This window comes from Diplotaxodon limnothrissa, linkage group LG9 (genome assembly GCF_057381915.1).
Source record: "Diplotaxodon limnothrissa isolate DT_005_m linkage group LG9, D_limnothrissa_male_GT1.1, whole genome shotgun sequence".
Taxonomy (NCBI): domain Eukaryota; kingdom Metazoa; phylum Chordata; class Actinopteri; order Cichliformes; family Cichlidae; genus Diplotaxodon; species Diplotaxodon limnothrissa.
The window spans coordinates 29,674,538-29,691,434 of record NC_140604.1 but is presented as its reverse complement, the minus strand read 5'-3'; the positions used below and the strand labels follow the sequence as shown (position 1 = coordinate 29,691,434).

At 44.1% G+C, this 16,897-nt stretch overlaps 1 protein-coding gene across 1 annotated transcript in view; it reads left to right on the top strand.

Annotated features, from left to right (window-relative positions):
- The first annotated feature begins 200 nt into the window (after positions 1-200).
- Positions 201-16,897, top strand: part of zfhx4 (zinc finger homeobox 4) — an 84,401-nt gene continuing 67,704 nt past the window's right edge. Inside the window, exon 1 of the mRNA XM_085362992.1 lies at positions 201-584. The gene's annotated coding sequence lies outside the window, so the exon portion shown is untranslated. The remainder of the gene's footprint in view (positions 585-16,897) is intronic.

Genomic DNA, 16,897 nt, shown 5'->3' with positions numbered 1-16,897 from the left:
AGACCTCTGCGGCCGCCAGGGCTCCGTGTGCGCGTCATTTGCAATGTGGAGACTGTTGATCAACTCACTAATTACACTTCTCTCCTCTCTCCCTCCCTCTCCGTCTCTCCTTTGCTCCCTCCCTCCCTATCGCTCTCTCTCTCTCATTCGTCCTCTCTCTCTCTGTCTCTCTACCCATTCCCAGAGTGCATATCGGGAAATAGACACACAAAGACATGCGCACTCAACTTAATCAGCCATTTTTTTAAACAGGGCTAAAACGATAATAATTAGCAGAATAAAGACATATCGGATTTTCATTTCCTTTCCTCCGTTTCCCGACCCCCGTCCACAAGAGAAACTGCGAGGCAGCCCGTCGACACGTCTTTTCACCGCCACCGGAACCAAAATAAGGGATAGCTCTCTAAATGCTTGACATTTGTGATTTTACCCCCTTTTCCCAATATAAAGTTGGAGGATTATTGTAATTTTCCCCGTTTTTCCATGTTTTTACTGTCTAATTACGCAAGACGCTGGATGTGACTGTTTTATAAAGCCAAGAGCAAAGAGAGAAGCGGAGGTGACGGTTTTGGAGGGGGAAGAAAGTAAGTTTTTCATTTCCACCTCTCCCTTTAACTTTTATTGAGTAGTTTGGGGTGTGTGTGTTAAATTTAGTGGTCGGGTATCGATTATCTATCTCGCCGGTGGATCCTGGACATCGGGGTCGTTTGGATAACAGGTGCTGGGTGTTTTTTAGTCCAGAATAAAGGCGGATATCGTGATGTTAGTGCAACTCCGGCTTCTTTGGCTACTATAAAACAAGCGACTGACAGGCTTGGAGGCGTTCTTACGCATGTGTCCGTGGCAGTACAGTACGATACCACGTCCGGACCTGCCTTTTGCAAAGTTTATACTAATGTGCAGATTGTGTGGCGGACACATGCGATGGTTGTTCCACCTTTGATACAACGGGACGGGACGAGCGCCTCCTCTGCTTTTGTGGCTTTGCAGTGCGGATATCGTGTTGCCTTTCCAGGAGTCCGATCCCACGGACATGTCCGCTTTGAGTCTAGTCGAGGTGTCCGGCTTGCTGTTTCCCTCCCCACTCAGTGACTCCTCATTTCAGGCTTCAACGATAAGATATTTCATCTGAAGTCATATTTTGGGTGCACTGCAGCGTTTAAGCCAGTTTTTCCGTACACGTCGGGAATCATGCACCTTCCAGGCATTCTCGGCCGAAGTGACACGATCAGTCTCTCGACACGATCCCCTCTCGCCGGAATAAGTGCATATCTTTCAAATTTCCGAAGTAAGGCTTCTTTTAAAAAAACGAGATGATCGGTACAGAAGTAACGCGAATTTGCTGCCGATAGTCCATACACCTTTACCTGCTGCGCTTAAAAAAGTAGTCTCACTTCACCGAGGCGTGCACAGCTGCGTCGCCCAAGAGAGCGACCGATCGCTGGGCTACCGATAGCACAGAGAGCCCCTTTTAGAGCCAGCCAACTCCGGGATCCCCTGATTTTCCTCAGCATCGGCATGTTAAGCATCAGCAAAATTACCACTCTATTTTACATTTATTGATATTAACATTTGTTTTATTTAATTTTATTTAAATTCCGCCCTTTAAAGTCTGTAAATTCCATTTCTACTGTCGGTCTCCTATACGCGTCAGTGGGCTTAGGCATTAATTTCCTCACATAAATTGTCATGTTATTTCCAAGAGATGCTGGCTGCAAGATTGTCTTTAAGTCGTATATTTGTGTTAGTTTAGATGAACTAGATTACAAAAGTGGGGATTATTAGGTGTGTTTTTACGTCTTTTTTTGGTGCTTTTTAAGTCGGTAGGTAGACTTGGCTGGGTTTGGGACGAAATGCTGGGGGTGAAGGGATGGGGGTGGGGGCAGAAGGGGGGGGGGGGGGGGGCATCGATCGCACGGGAGGAAAAAAAAAACATAAGGCTAAGGGGCCACTCTTTCTCCAGCCCGGGTACGTAACGGTGTAGTGAGTGTGTGTTGTGTGTGTGTGTGAAGATTGGATAGGCGACCGTTTTTTGCGATTGTCTCTATTCATACACGGCTTTCATTGCTTTTTTGGAGGGGATCGATGTTTAGAAGTCAGTGCGTATTTCTTCCGCAAATAGAGGCTTTTAATTCACTCTTTATAAACCCACTATACTTTAATATTTGTTTGGATTAATAAATGGGTACATGTTTGAAGAACGTACGCCTACGTTTTAATCCAAATAGGCCCATTAGATTTTCTGTAGAATCTCAGAGAGGAAAAAATATAACCGCCTTTGCTGCTTTAATAATATCCTTCTATTATTAATAATATTATTGTTATTATTGTTGTTATTATTATTATGTAAAATACAATTTTCAAGAATAGATCTAAGATCGTTTTTTCCGGTTCAACTATGAACACTTATGGGGGTTTTTTCTTCTTCTTCTTCTTCTTCTTTTTTTAGAAAGGGAATATCTCCTGTCTTGTCAGACAATTTAATTGCATCTGCATAAAATCATATATTTTAAAACAAAAACATTCAGCCTCGGACCAGTAATAAAAAAAAAAAAACAAAAATCATTAAAAAGTGAAATTATGAGACATGATGATCCTGTCTAATTGCAGTGAATTTCGTCAGTTAATGACGGTATTGTCTCACTCTAAAATAACAAAATCTCACTGTTATTTTTCCAGCCTTGCAAATGAGGGATTTTTTCTTCTTCTTCTTTTTTTAGGCGTGTGTTTGCAGAAACCCAGGCCTCCTTGTTTTTTTGTTTTTCTGAGCCTGGTGTCTTAGCACTATCAAAGACTGGCTGTGTATAACGCTTCGTGTTAGTTAAGCTGCTTGCAACGTTCATTTTACCCTTAGCAGGAAAAAGGACGGATAAAAGAAAAAAAACACACACACATATAAAGTGTGAAAGATGGGCAGACAGCCCTGGGAGGACAATAGCTGTTGGCTTGAAAATGCAGCTTGATTATTAAAAGCTAATGCATTTTTAGTATTGCAGCGTTCATTAAGAGTGAGGATGGATGGGTGGGGGTATGGGGTGGTGGTGGGGCGGATGGGTGAGAGGCTACTGGGAGGAGGAGAGGATGGGAGACAGAAAGAGAGAGGGAGACAGGGGCTGAGTCTGTCCTATAACTCCTGGGTCTAAGACACATGCAGCTAGAAGATTGGCTCGGGCCTCTCCTAGGGGTCGACAATGTGTCATTTCCACCCGGCTAGATTGCCCTCTGCCTATCTGATATTAATGTGCAAATCAATATTTCAAGGATTAAATTTCCCTTCTTCATTTTTTATGGTTTCTACCTCAATAAGTCTCCCGTCTAATAGAGGAGGCTGGATGATTTAGAAGCCTTTGCTGCAGAAAGAGAGAAAGAAATAAAGAGGAGCTTTGCAACAAGGCTATCACTGCATTTTAATGTTCTTCTTCGTGGATCCCCCATAGGCCCTTAGTAAGGAGGGCTATATCGCTGCTTTACAGTGTAAAGACAGCCAATTTGGCTAAAAAGGCAGAAAGGGAAAATATGGGTCCGGTTGAATACTTAAGACGCTGTGGTAATCCGAGTAGCAGGTATTAGTGAAGGGGAGCTTCCAACCCCCCCACCCCACCTCCTCAAAAGAGACACACACAGAGATACATCCAAACCTGCATTACCAGCCGTCATGGTTGAGCGAGCAGTATAGCTTACTGCACTCCGGACTGCTTTAACAATATATTTTTCTTCTTTTTCTCCTCCATTTTTCACCTTTTTCTTTCTTTTTCTTTTTTTTTTTTGCATAGAAGGCCATTGACATCCACTGGGGGAGATTTACTCTCCTGTGTAATAACATCTGGCGTATGTGTGCGATAGAAATGAATCACTCCGACACAATGACCTGCGTATGATTATTGGGGAAGGGAGGAGCGTATTACCATAGCCATAATGCTGCATCTCATTGAGAGTCAACTAAATGAGCTTGGACCCTCTGACTCCCAATAGACATTCATTAAGGGACAGTGCACACAGAGGCGTCCGTCTGCCAATAGGTGTGTGTCTGTGCATGGGTGTTTATTTAATCCTCCTTCCTGTACCATCTGGTGCACGTGTGCATGCGTGTGTGTGTGTGTGTCCGGCAGCAGCAGCACAGTATGAATTTCCCTCCACTCCGTCCACCCTGGGCCCCTAAACAGCCCCCCCAAACCCACCCATTCAGCTTTTGCAACAGCATAGTAGACTGTTTTAACATACCCTTGATAGGTAGAGTGTCAGCAATTGAAAACAAGAAAAGAAAGGGAGAAAGACACAGAGGAAGAGGCACAAAAGAACTCTAATTGTAGCACGATCGCTTGGCTTCCTCCCTGATTCACGGCCATTATGATGTGAAAAGCACAACCGCCTGTCCTCCATTATCAAAACGGCAGGCCTACACACACACACACTCACATCCATGCACGCATACTCACTGGAGGGAATCGTGCAGATTTTGTTGTCTCTCATCTATGACTCAAATAACGGTGTCATTCCAGTTACCTGCTTTCGGTGGATTCGGTGCTTAACATGGCCAGCATTTTCTTCACATGAAGGGTAAATGGTTGATTCGCCAAAGTAACAGAAATGCTCTCTGCATTTATTTAAGGTAAATATTTAGGATCCCATGCTTAAATTTGACTCTCGTGGACCAAGTTGTCTCTTTTTAGACCCTCTTCACTGCACTCCCTTTGATTTTTCATAGATTGTCTTTTATGCAACTTCTGTTATGCAACAGTTTAAAAGCCTGCCGTGTTTGATGCAAAGGGCTATTTACCAATTGCACATATGTGTGTGTGAGGGATGATGGTCTGCAAGTAGTAGCCAAGGTCTCCTGGCCCAGGGAGGCCTGTATAAGGGGTGGTGGTGGTGAGGGGGGGCAAGAAGCTAAGAAGTTCACTGCAGCTCAGCATTATGTCTCAAAGACCGGGGCTTCCTGTGTCAACCCTGGGGCACCACCACTAACACACAATTTCTCTCTATCACACACACTGCGCGCGACGCAGAGGAGGGTTAAAGACTTGGAACGAGATCAAGCCTCTCCGTAGCTCCCGGGGAGGGTGCTTGTGAATATGCGAGTTTTAGTGTAATTAGCACTTAATTATATTAACATATGCAAATTGTCAGGCGGAGAGCTTGTACTGCCGGTGGGTATCGGCTGAGATACAAGTGAGTCTATTGTACCACCACGGCAAAAGGAAAAAAAAGAGAGAGAATAATGGGTGTGTGTAAGGCAACCAGCCAGCAGCCAGGAGCGGGCCAGCCCCCCGTGCTACCACGTAACCAGCTAGCTCATTTAGGTCTCCGGCTGGCCGCTTTGCCAAATTTCATTAGTCGCCATGACGACCTTGCTAATTGTGCTGACTAATGTCACTTGTCCCTGACCTGTCTTCAGTTGGGATGGTTGTGGATCCTTCTCCACCTCCCTCGACCCGCACCCCCACACAAAAAACCCCCCGAAAAACACGAGAGGGGTTAGAAAAGAGAAAGACAGCGAGAAAGCGAGAGGTCCGACTTTCCAGATTAAGGCAGCATACAATGACTCCTATTTACACACGTTCCGCTTCTGCGAGCATTTGCATATTCAAAAAAAATACTCTGCCATCTTTCCTTGTCTGCTCAGTGTGCGTGTTTGCATGGCAAGGTTGCGCACATGTGGAAGCAATGTGTCAGGGGGAACAACAACAGTTCATTTGTGTGTCATTCTGTGTGTCACATGTTTTAACACACACACGCACTGTGAAGTGGGCCTCGTATGGCCCTGTGTAGCAACATAGCCAAATTTGTTTTTGATTATTATACATGACTGAGATTCGGGAAAAGAAAAGCTTGAGCCAAAATATCCTGAGTGAGGAGTTGTGTCTCTCAAACTTTCGACCCTTCTTTTCATTTCTTCCAAATATCTAATTACAACACTTGTATAGACCCCCCACCCCCCCTCCCACATACACACACACACACACCCCACCAAGGCAGCGGGACTTTATTTTATTTTAGGGGAGTAGGATGGACAAGCATTTAATGCTCTGTACTTCCCGATAGCCAAAGGTGGATAGCGATTGGGCCTAGTTGGTGCTACTAGTACTTGCATGCTAATCCTGTTTTTTGACAGGAACGTAAACTGATATAATTGCTTTTCAGAGGCAGGAACGGCGGTTTATACAAGTGTGAAAGCACGGGAAAGGGGATTAGCATTATTTTGCATAATGCTGGGCAGGCGCTGAATGGGGCATTGAACGCTTGACTGGATGACAGAGATGAAAGAGAGATGAAATGCTCTATCCCTCTCTCTCCCTCCCTCACTTACCCTCTCTCCCTCCCAGTCTAAGGCCACTACCGGTAGAGGACTGTGTTTGCTGGAGAGGACCCCCGGAAACACCAGGGCCAGTGTTTTAGGGTGTTTGTTCAGATGCCAGCAGATGGAAGTGGTCATGTGAAGCAATATGTATGATAGCAGAGGAACTGTGGAGACGGGTAAACTCCCAAAGCCTCCATGTATATACTAAACTGCATCCCTAAAGCACTGGAGTGTACAATTATGTAGTGGATGGATGTGGCTCAGGTAGCATTTACATGGACGGAAGGGAGCGGCTTTTGTGGATCAAATGAAACTACACCGCTCTTACATTTTCCTTTATTGAGATGTTTGCTAAGGATTTGATCGGATATCATCTGGGCAGAGGAAACTGTGAAATCTCGAGGCAGGTGTGTTTCATGTGAACTCCTGTCTGTGGGAGTTCTGGTGGTAGGAAGGAGCGTAAGGGTGGGGACGCGGCTCAAAAGTGCCACAGTGGCCCCCGTATGAGCAAATTCAACTTCTTTAAAAGTCATTTATGATCAACCGTCATCATTGCTATTGCATCTGGCGTATGGAAATGATCCAGGAGCTGAGGGAGGGGCTTGAGGTTGGGTGGTGGAAAACATGAACGGCACAAAAGCCGGTGTGGCCTGTTTTTGTTGTCTCTCATTGGACAGGATCCTCTTTCTTTGACCTTTTGCACGCCTTCCCTCGCCTTTCATATGGTAATTCTGGCCAGACCCAAGGAGGAAACGTTGCCGGAGCTGAGTGGAGGAGGACAAAGACTCCCTCTCTTTTTCTCTGCCTCCTTTCCACGCTATATCTCCTCTTTTCTTGCCTCTTCCCCTCTCAAGCAACTTGACAGACTTTTGCATGAAAGGAAGTGAGTGGATAGTGGTTGAGAAAGGTGGGGATGGCATTCTCGCTGTGACCCGCGCCACCTGTGAGGATCAAGTGTGCTGCAGTTATCCTTGGTTATGTGTGTGTGGAGTTTTATTTTTGAGTGGTCCTTGTAATGTGTCTTGCGGATCTGTAGCCACGCCGCTGGTGTAGTGTCACAGCACAGGCCGAGTCAGGCGAAGAGTGATTTGTTGTGTTTCTAGTGTAGCTAGCCGAGTTATCACGGTGTCTGTATTTCTACCTTTCTTTCTCAGCTCTGCCGACTTTATCGTCTAACAACCAGTAAAAGTGCTGTCTCTGGCGGGGTAAAAGGATACTAATATAGTTACTACAACCCTCCCCTAACATAATACTCCACTGCACCACTGTTGAGCATGACGTGGTTTCAAGGCTCCTTTGGCTCTGTTATGGGAAGGGGGCATGTTATCTGTAGGAAATGTAATTTTTGTCCTCATTGAAATCGTTCATTATTGAGCGCGGTTATCTAAATGTTTTTGTTGCTGTTGGTCCAGCGCCAGTGAGGATTGCGTTACCCTCTCTCTCACTCTCTCTCTCCCTCTCTCCCTCTCACGTCCCTATGTCTGTCTCTCCCCCCTCTCATCTCGCCAAGCCTTCATCAGTCTCTTAAGGGAAAATAGAAAGAGGGGGATTTTTCTCTTCCCTCTGTGCTCCGTCCCGTTCTCAGGCTCTCCTGCCTATTTTGCATCAGCCATCTCATACAGGATATTAACCATGGAAAAACATGGGTCTGGGTATTTCATTTAGAATAATATGTTTACTCTTTTCATTTCAAAGTGGAAGCAGGGAGAGCTCGTAGGGTGTGGAAAGAACAATCGGGGCCATATGTTTAAGAACTCTCTGTGTTTGATCTGAGGTCCTGCGGGCCCTGGGGGTGGCTGAGATTCTCAGGTCTCGGTCAAATGAAATGCACTGATGAAAAAGACAAGGCTTCTCTTGTGCTCCTCCTGTGTCCTATATTGTATCTCGCCGATTGCTTTCTCTGTGTATCTCCGTTGGCATCTCGGCCTCACGTTTCCGGTTGTTTTCCGTCTCATCTGTCATTCGCACCTCTTGACGTCCTGTTGCTTATTGCGGCACATCTCTGATAGTACTTACGTTATTTCTGCACATTGGTGGAGATTTGAAGCTGCAGTTACCTTTCAGGGCTGTGACATTGTTTGTCCTCTGCACTCCTTGATGCAGTCACTGTGAAGGACACTTGCTCAGCCCTTCAGGTCCACGCGAGTACCTTACAGTCCTCATCTTACATATTCAACGGAGCATTCAGCAGCCTTTTATTTTAGAAAGGTCTGTCCCTCTTCCACTCTGCAAAAGAAAATAATGTAGAGCACAAAAGGTTATATGCCACATTTTATCGATTGCTCTCAAAAGTATTTTCAGAGCTTTAAAAGCTGGCAAGATAAAAGAAAAAATTTAAAAAAGAAACCGCAAATACTGCTTCCAAATAGAAGTAAAATAAGAAGCTCCGGGTTAAGAGGGGGGGAAAAAGTTGACGAATGACTAAGTTTCTCCAGGTTTGAGAAAAGACACACCACAATAGCACGAGACGTCTCATGACAAATGATACATTCTCTTCCTTGTCGGCAAAAGACAAAGGCAAGGATTGAAAAGGCAGGCAGCGCAGTCACAAGATATGTGCACATTAATAGAGCTTACGGAGAGATAGATAAATAAGAACACACACACGTACTGTATTCAGTGAAATGATCAAATACACTTACATGAGTAAATATATATATATGTAAATATAAATGCATTGCAACACCTTTACTTTCTTCACAGCATTACATACACAGCTGGTATGTGTGTCAACAGCCGCCTGTGCCTGTGGATTCATGTGCATCGCAGGTGTGTCGTTTGGTGTTCCTGAAGGCAACATGATGCGGATATCAAGGGCATTGGCAAGGCTCGTCGGGGAATAAGTGGCTGATTAATTATGCATGACTTGTGCTCTTAAACAAACAGTGTAATAAGAGATTAAAACGACTTCACCAAAAGAGTTTGACTCGAATTGCACAGAGACGGTAACTATTACTATTAAAATCTTGTGCGCACAACTTTAAAAACGCACTAAAATGCAGTTAAAAGTTAGTGTGACCGCATAGAAGTAAAAAACATAATTTACTCGTAAACCAGTGGTGTTTTATCAAATCAAGAGAAATATAAATAATATTTTTTTCTTCTCTCTGTGCTGAAATATTTAATGCACCTGCATTAAATATGAATAGCTGTGTCTGGTTATCTGCAGGATTATATTAAAAGTCGCTTTAAAAAATCAGAATGGAGATCTTTCCTTTTTCTAGTGTAGGTCTCAGTCTGATCTAATACAAGCAAGCAAGCGTGTGTCTGTAACTCCCTGATGAGACTTCAGCCAACACTATCCCTCTCAAACCTTGCTGCTCCTTCTTCTTCTTCTTCTACCCTTTTTTCTGGCCTGGCACCAGCTGTGGAATAATCCTTAATTATTTGCTTTTAGAAAGAAAAAAAAAGGTAAACCCCCCCTTTCCTGTGACAGAAAAGAAGAAGAGCAGAGCAGGCACTGGAATGTTCTTGTATATGAAATTGTAGGTAACAGGGCTAGTTTTGTCAGCGGTTTCACTGATGTATCAGCTCCCTGCACCTAGACTAAATAGAGGGGGGAGCTTTGCCTCGTTTCATCCCAGCTTAGATGAGCAGATATAGCTAGGCTTTTGGAGGAACCCTTAAAAAAGCAAAGTATGCTGAAGAATGGACCTCTTCCTTAACACAATACCTAAACATGCGTCATGATGTGGTGATGGATGGTTCGGCGGTCTGTTGAGGTTCTTGGAGACGCTCGCCCCTTTTTTTTTTCCTCTTTTTTTTTGTGAATTGAAGGGCAGAAATGTTCTTGAAGGCTTTAGTTCCGGGTGATTTTTTTGCACTTAGTAGGATGTGTTACAAATGATTTTTAAAAAAAGTTACATGTGTTTAGATGTGGTTTTGCTCCGCAGTAAGCACAATCTCTGTGTGTTTAAGAGACTGAAAAAGGAGAGGATGCTGACTGTGGTCTTCAGCTGTCTTGTCACTCCATGGTCTCCCCGGTTGTGACATAAAGGGCGATTTACAAGCACACACACACAGATACACACACATATATAAGCATGAATAGACACATGCTATCACATGTGAGGCTTAAATAGGATTTTGTGTAAGTTATATCTAACAGCAGTTATTTCCTAGAGCAAACAGTAAGGTAATGGGTCCATTTTATCTCGGTTCCCTCTCAGCGGGCTGGCCCTAGATTTGTGTGACATGGTGTTTATTTGATAAAGGAATATTGCTGCGTTAATCTAAAACCATGCTAATTACATCTGACAGTTGTTTGTTTGTAGTAAAATCCAATTAAAATGTACACTTTTCAACTCCATTGCTCATTTTTTTTCTTCCTCTCCTCCCCCATTCTCTTTCTTCCCTCCTACAGTAACCAGAAAAAAGAGCCTATGATGGCATAAATAACAACTGTGCTTTCCTTGTGGTTTTTGTGAGAAGAGGGCAAACTCACAACAGCTGTCAGAAAAAGGGGGTTTGTTTAAAAAGCAAATGGCTTTGGTCTAAAGTTCATTTGAAGACCTCTCTAATTAAATAGAGAGCCGAACGCTTAAGTTAATTAGTAATTCACTGGGTCCAGAAATTAGACCTGTCATGAGCATTTAAGTTCTTGGAAAGCCAAAAGGTATGTGTGTATTGTGTTTTTATGTTTTGTTGCCCCCCTCCAAATCCCCTCTGCCTGCTCCCGTATCTGTACACGAGCGTGCCTAAATGTGCGTTCATTTGGGCTTTTCCGAATGCAAAGCATTTCTCCTGTTGGAACACTCAACACATTAATGGGCTTTTTGTGGCGTGTCAGAGAAGTGCTCAAGAGATGTTTAAGTGAGGGGCACATAGCTTGTGGCGTCAGTCGGGATACCTGCCCTATGATTATGTTTATGAAGATAATAACAGGGCTAGGGTCCCGCCGAGTACTGTCTTTAGAAAACAGTAAGGGGTTGAACTTTAAACTTTACTGTTACCCCTGGAAAAAGAACAGGAGAAGATGTGGTCTCCGCGCCTGGGAAACCTCCGTACAGTTCAGAAGGTGTCTTTACTCTTAACAGCAAAAACAGATCTCTTCTCTTCTCTTCTCTTCTCTTCTCTTCTCTTCTCTTCTCTTCTCTTCTCTTCTCTTCTCTTCTCTTGTAATTGGACAGATAACCACAGGACGAGCAAACATAAATCAGCTGACTTTGACACACTGGAGAAACAAGCTGCCCCTACCTGTTGTGTCGTAATAGAGTGATAACTAAAGACAGCAGCTAACATATATTTATGTACTATCCTGTAACTAACTGTGCTGCCTGCATGCTTTTGGTCACTTGATCCTGATAGACATCTTTTACCAAATAGGGCCACATTTGTGACATTTTTGCTCTCCTAACAAGGAATACATTTTTGGCAACAAGTAGCCAGAGTTGGTGCATTAGCTTGTAAAGTTTAATAATAGCTTTCAGCAGGATCTAGTGCGTTTCACGACAAAATTCAGTGTAAGAAAAGTGCCTTTTCCCCCTCATTTTAAACTGCTGTGCCAAAGATTCACATAATTTAAATAACAAGTCGTAAAGTTATGTTATTTTGAGACTTAAAAATATTACGCATACAAGTCGTTAAATGTGTTTTGCACTTATCATAGCATAAAATGAGCAGAGAATCAGAGGGTCATGGTAGTTAATACAGTATAACCAGTTGTTTATATTTGCCAGGTGGATATGAAATGCCTGCGTCAGAGACTGCTCTCTGTGTCTGTCTGTGAGTGTGTGCTATCCTTGACTGACGTGGACAGTGTTTGCTTAACCTCTTCTGCGCTGCGCTGCCACGGCCTTGTCAATTTAAGTGTATTTGTGTGTGTGTGTGTGTGTGTGTGTGTGTGTGTGTGTGTGTGTGTGTGTGTGTGTGTGTGTGTGTGTGTGTGTGTGTGTTTCTGGGAGTGAGAGGGAGTCCAGCAATGGCAGCTTTCATTTTTCATGTTCCCAGCAGTATTTTTTCTAAACAAACCTGCTGAGAAGCAGAGTGAGAGATAGAGGGGTTTGAATCAACACAAATGAGTGATATTTGCAATTTGTTTTTTTCCCTGGACTGGTATATAATTGTGTGTCCACACACACCCCGAGAGAAAACATGCATTTAAGAGATTTTTTTCAGGATTTGTATTTAGCGGGATTATTAATTTCACTTGGCAAATAATCCCACCCTGCCACCCCTTTCACTTTACAGTGTCACTGCAGAGAGGTGTGCGCATGGTCTCATGCTTTTGCCTCATCTGAAAGATAAGGCTGTGATTTATGTAACAGCTAAGCCCTTTCATATTGTGTATGTTGTACCTTACAAGAGCATGATGAGCAGGCTAGATTAATATTTATTTAGCACAGGCAAATCAAGGATTAAGCAGTCATCATTTTAGCTCTAATCCATGTCTCTGGTGAGATGCAGAGACAAAGAGAGGCAGATTACCAAACTCATAACGGCGCAAAACAACAATTAGTTGGCGACTTGCTTTCCTCGGTTGTGTAGGAAAAGCAGTTGACAATAGATTTGCAAACATGCGCAGAAGCAATAATGCACACACGCAAGCGTGCGCGCATACAAAAGTTGCGTTTTGCTCCGTCATCGCTTGGTTTCTTAATCTATTGTTGTATGCCTCTTCCTGGCTTTTAACTTCTCATTTTCACCCTCCCTCTCTCTTCAAAAGAATCCCTCATTGAAATTAGCAGTGGTTTGTCTGATTCACTCATCTGACGTAAATGTGTCTCATGATCTTTCCACTGTCCGAACACAGATGCACACACACTCACACAGCTCTCAGATACACACAGACTGACACACATGCATGAGCAATGAATACTTCTTTCTTAGCTCCAACCACGTGGGACAGTGACAGTTTGCGTAAACTGTGCAAGTGTGTGCGTGCTCGCGCGTGCGTGCGTGTGTGTGTTACAAATTACTTGGAAGTCTGTAAATAAAATGACATTCTTTGCTAATTGAGTTAAACTGCTTTTCTGGAGATGTGGCAAAAAGATGAAAGCTCCCTGTGTATTTTATGTGCTTCCATGCTACAAATCTGCTTGCGTGCCGGTGCGAGTGTGTTGGAAATCAGAATCAGAATCAGAATCAGAATACTTTAATGATCCCTGGGGGAAATTATTTTTTGTTACAGTGCTCCATTTTAAACCAACATGGAGATCTGTGTGACCCTCCAAGGAAACGCCTCCCTAGATCATCACTAAACCGCTGCCACACCAGCCGTCCTGGCTAATGCTCACCACAGTATCAGACTCTATCACATCTTACAGACGTGCTCAGTGTCAACTGCTGTCATCTGTGAAGAGAACGTGGTGCCAGTGGTAGACCTCCCAAGTTTAGAGGCCATTTTGGCAATGCTCCTCCTGTTAACTAGTTTGTTAACTAGTTTGTTCTGAGGGCTCTTAGGTGCTTAGCGATGGGGATACTGCACAAGGTTTGGCTACTTCTGTCCTCAAGCCTAAATATGCAAAAGTTAGCCCCACAAAACAGCTAATCAAGAGCAGGAGCTGGACTTTAAGAAAGCAAAAGGAAAAACACTGTCTGTCTGTCTGTGTGTGTGTATATGTTTGTGTGTGCGTGTTATCTGTAGGGGGCACCCCTAACATAAGGAGCAACAACAAGTAACAGCGAAGGGGCCAAAAAAGAGCATTGGAGAGCTGCTGCAGTGGGGTTTGGTAGGGTGGGGGTGGAGTGGTGTGGAAGGGGTGGGGGGTCCAAACCAGATGTGAGGGTGATTGAGAGAACATAAAAAAAGAGAGATAAATAAAAAGAATGAACAGACAAGTCGTGCTGTGATAGAGAAAGACCGGGTGAAGCACACAGAGAAGGAGAATGCCATCCTCAGTTCCCCTTTGCCCTCCTTCCTCTCTCTCACCCAGCCTCTGAATGTTAATGGCTTTCATGCCCCCCCCTCGCCTCCTCCCATACGCACACACATATATCCCTCCCCATGGACACTAGTGCATTGTTTGCGGCAGTGCTTCTATTCTTTCAAACTTAATTACCTTCTTGCCTTTTGTGGCGTCAGGGGCTGGAAGTTTTGCTCCTTGGCAGTGGAGGTCGTCACACATTCTTCGTCAGTGCATTCCCTTAATCTGGCAAGTGAAGGGGTGGGGGGGGGGGGGATTTTTTGGGGTGGTGTATATAGTTTGGAGTGTGTGTGTGTGTGTGTGTGTGTGTGTGTGTGGGGGGGGGGGGGGGGGGTGGGGGGGGTCAGACAGAAAAAAAATCAGAGGAAGTCCTGAGAATGAAGCTTCTACCAGCGTGTGCACTTCTGAAGTGATTTTAGTACCTCAGTGTGCACGTGCACGCATGTGTACGCGGTGATAATAGTCAGGACATAGGCTGCCCTTTGTTTGTGCGGTTCATTTCCAATCAACCCTAATTAACTAGAGAGTGTTTCCAGATTGCCAGAAAAAGAAAAATCCCCACTTTTTTTTCACTCCCCTCGGTCTTTGCTGTTTGGAGTTTGAGCAAAAAGGGAGAGAAAAAAGAAGAAGTGGAGGCATTAGCTATGTAGATTGCCTCGCCTTTGATGTTGGAAAAAAATCTTTAGCAAGGGCAGTAAGTGGTGACTGCGACCCAGCAGTGTCTGACTGTTTATTTTCATGTTTCAGTTTGAGTTAAGTTTGAAATATTGCCTCTTCAAAGGTGTTAGACTTGTGCATATATTTAGACTGGACCGTGTAAGCCCAAAGTCTGTTTGTAAGAATGCAAAATCCTGTCAAAGTTGTCTTATATCCGTTAAACCTTGTCTCCAACAGGCTGCAGATAAACACGCTGACCCAGGATGCACATGCAGCACAAACTTCTAAAGTGAAATGTATTTAACTGTGCTCGAAAATCAATGAGAAATCCAAGTCTTTGGAGGTTGCCTCTAAGCAGCGACTAGAGGAACAGACGTTAGAATAGAGGCTGGTGTAATCTGACCCTAAATCAGATTTTAGAAGCCATCCGTGACTTGCTGGAAGAGAGGAAAAAGACAAACACGGCCCCTGGGTTTGCTATTTTTCCCACCTGGTCAACATTTTGTTTTTGCATAGCACTCTGTATGCTGTTTGCTTCCTGTTAAATTCTCATTTTGAGTTTTTCTTTTTTCTTTTTTTTTTTTCACAGTGTTAGCCAGATATGTTTTCTCTAACAATGAAATTTCAGGTAAGGGCCTGAGGAGGAGTTGGGTGTATTGTTACCTGAGCAACCAATGAGACCAATTTACTTGTCATCAACCTGAGGGATAGATCCTGCATACCTGCTCTGCAAAAAGAACGAAAGAACAAAAAAAAAGACCACTTCTGTCCTCTACGTTTCACCTTGTTATACTCCTTCTTTCCCCTCCTCTAAACCTTCTTGTCTGTTCTTTTTCCCTCCACCTACAAATCCAAGATCATTGATCATGTGAGACGTAATTTTGATTTTGATTTGCCAAAAGGCATTTTTTTGTAGACTAGGTAATTTGTCGAACAAGATTCCTGTGCTAAATGGAGTGGCGCTTTAGGTGTCTGGGCCTTGCCTTGCAATAATGATAAGGTGTCTTTTGGTAATGAAGGCCTTTGCTCACGAGGGAGACACAGGCAAGAGGACAAGCAGACAGGAATGGGTGTGGAGGAGTGGAGGGGGGGGGGGGGGGGGGGCATCATCAGGGAGATCTACTGCATCCAGTGTCTAATATTACACCCCCAGGCAACAAACAGTGGCTGCATGAAAACCCTTTGTGAGGTTAAGAAGTAAAGGAGACCAAAAAAAAAAGAAGCCATCGCCTGCTTATCCCTTTACAATTTTCTCACTGTGTCCTTTAAGACTTTAAACAGAGAGCATTAGTCCCTATTCTGTGATTGTGTGCATATGTGCGTAGTGTGTTTGTGCATACGTGCATCAGTGCTCTTTGATGGCTGCCGAGGCCACTCTTCTATTGTGAGGAAGGAGATAATTCCCCTCCTCCTTCATCCACTTCGTTTTCCATCCCTCCGTTTCTGCATGGCAACAAATAAACAGGTCTAATTAGACCAGAGTAGGCCTATTCATGGCACTGACAGTGGGAGATGGATGCAGGGGCTTTCACAGCGTCTTTCCCCTTTGTCTTTGGCTAACGCTTGGTGACATTTGATTGAAGATTTGGTGTTGGACCGAGGGGCCACATGCCGGGGGAGAGCGACGACGACCTTCTAGAAGACCTCAAGGAATGGATACCTAGCAATAGTCTCATGCTGTCTCCTGACTTTGTCGGTGGGATTGTCTTAAAGAATAAGCGTGAATTTCAATTCGACAGTCATCAGGCCCCGCTCAGATGTGCCCCCAAACAGCCTGACAAAAAGAGAGAAAAAGCTCCATTTTAGAACTTGGATGGCCACATCACAAAGCACAGGTCTGTCTAATTTCAGTGTTTACAAATGCTGTAAATAGCCACCACAGTATTAACAGCACTGTCTGCCACTGCATTAAAATGTCAGACACTTAGTGATGAAGAATTTGAACCTAGCAGATCCCTGTGTAAACAAAGACGGCAGTGTGGCGACATTACAATTACAGGTTTGTCATTGAACAGGCAGCAGCTCCGGTTAATGCCTGATACTCTGACAGGAGGACAAAAACAGGAGGAGACTGTGA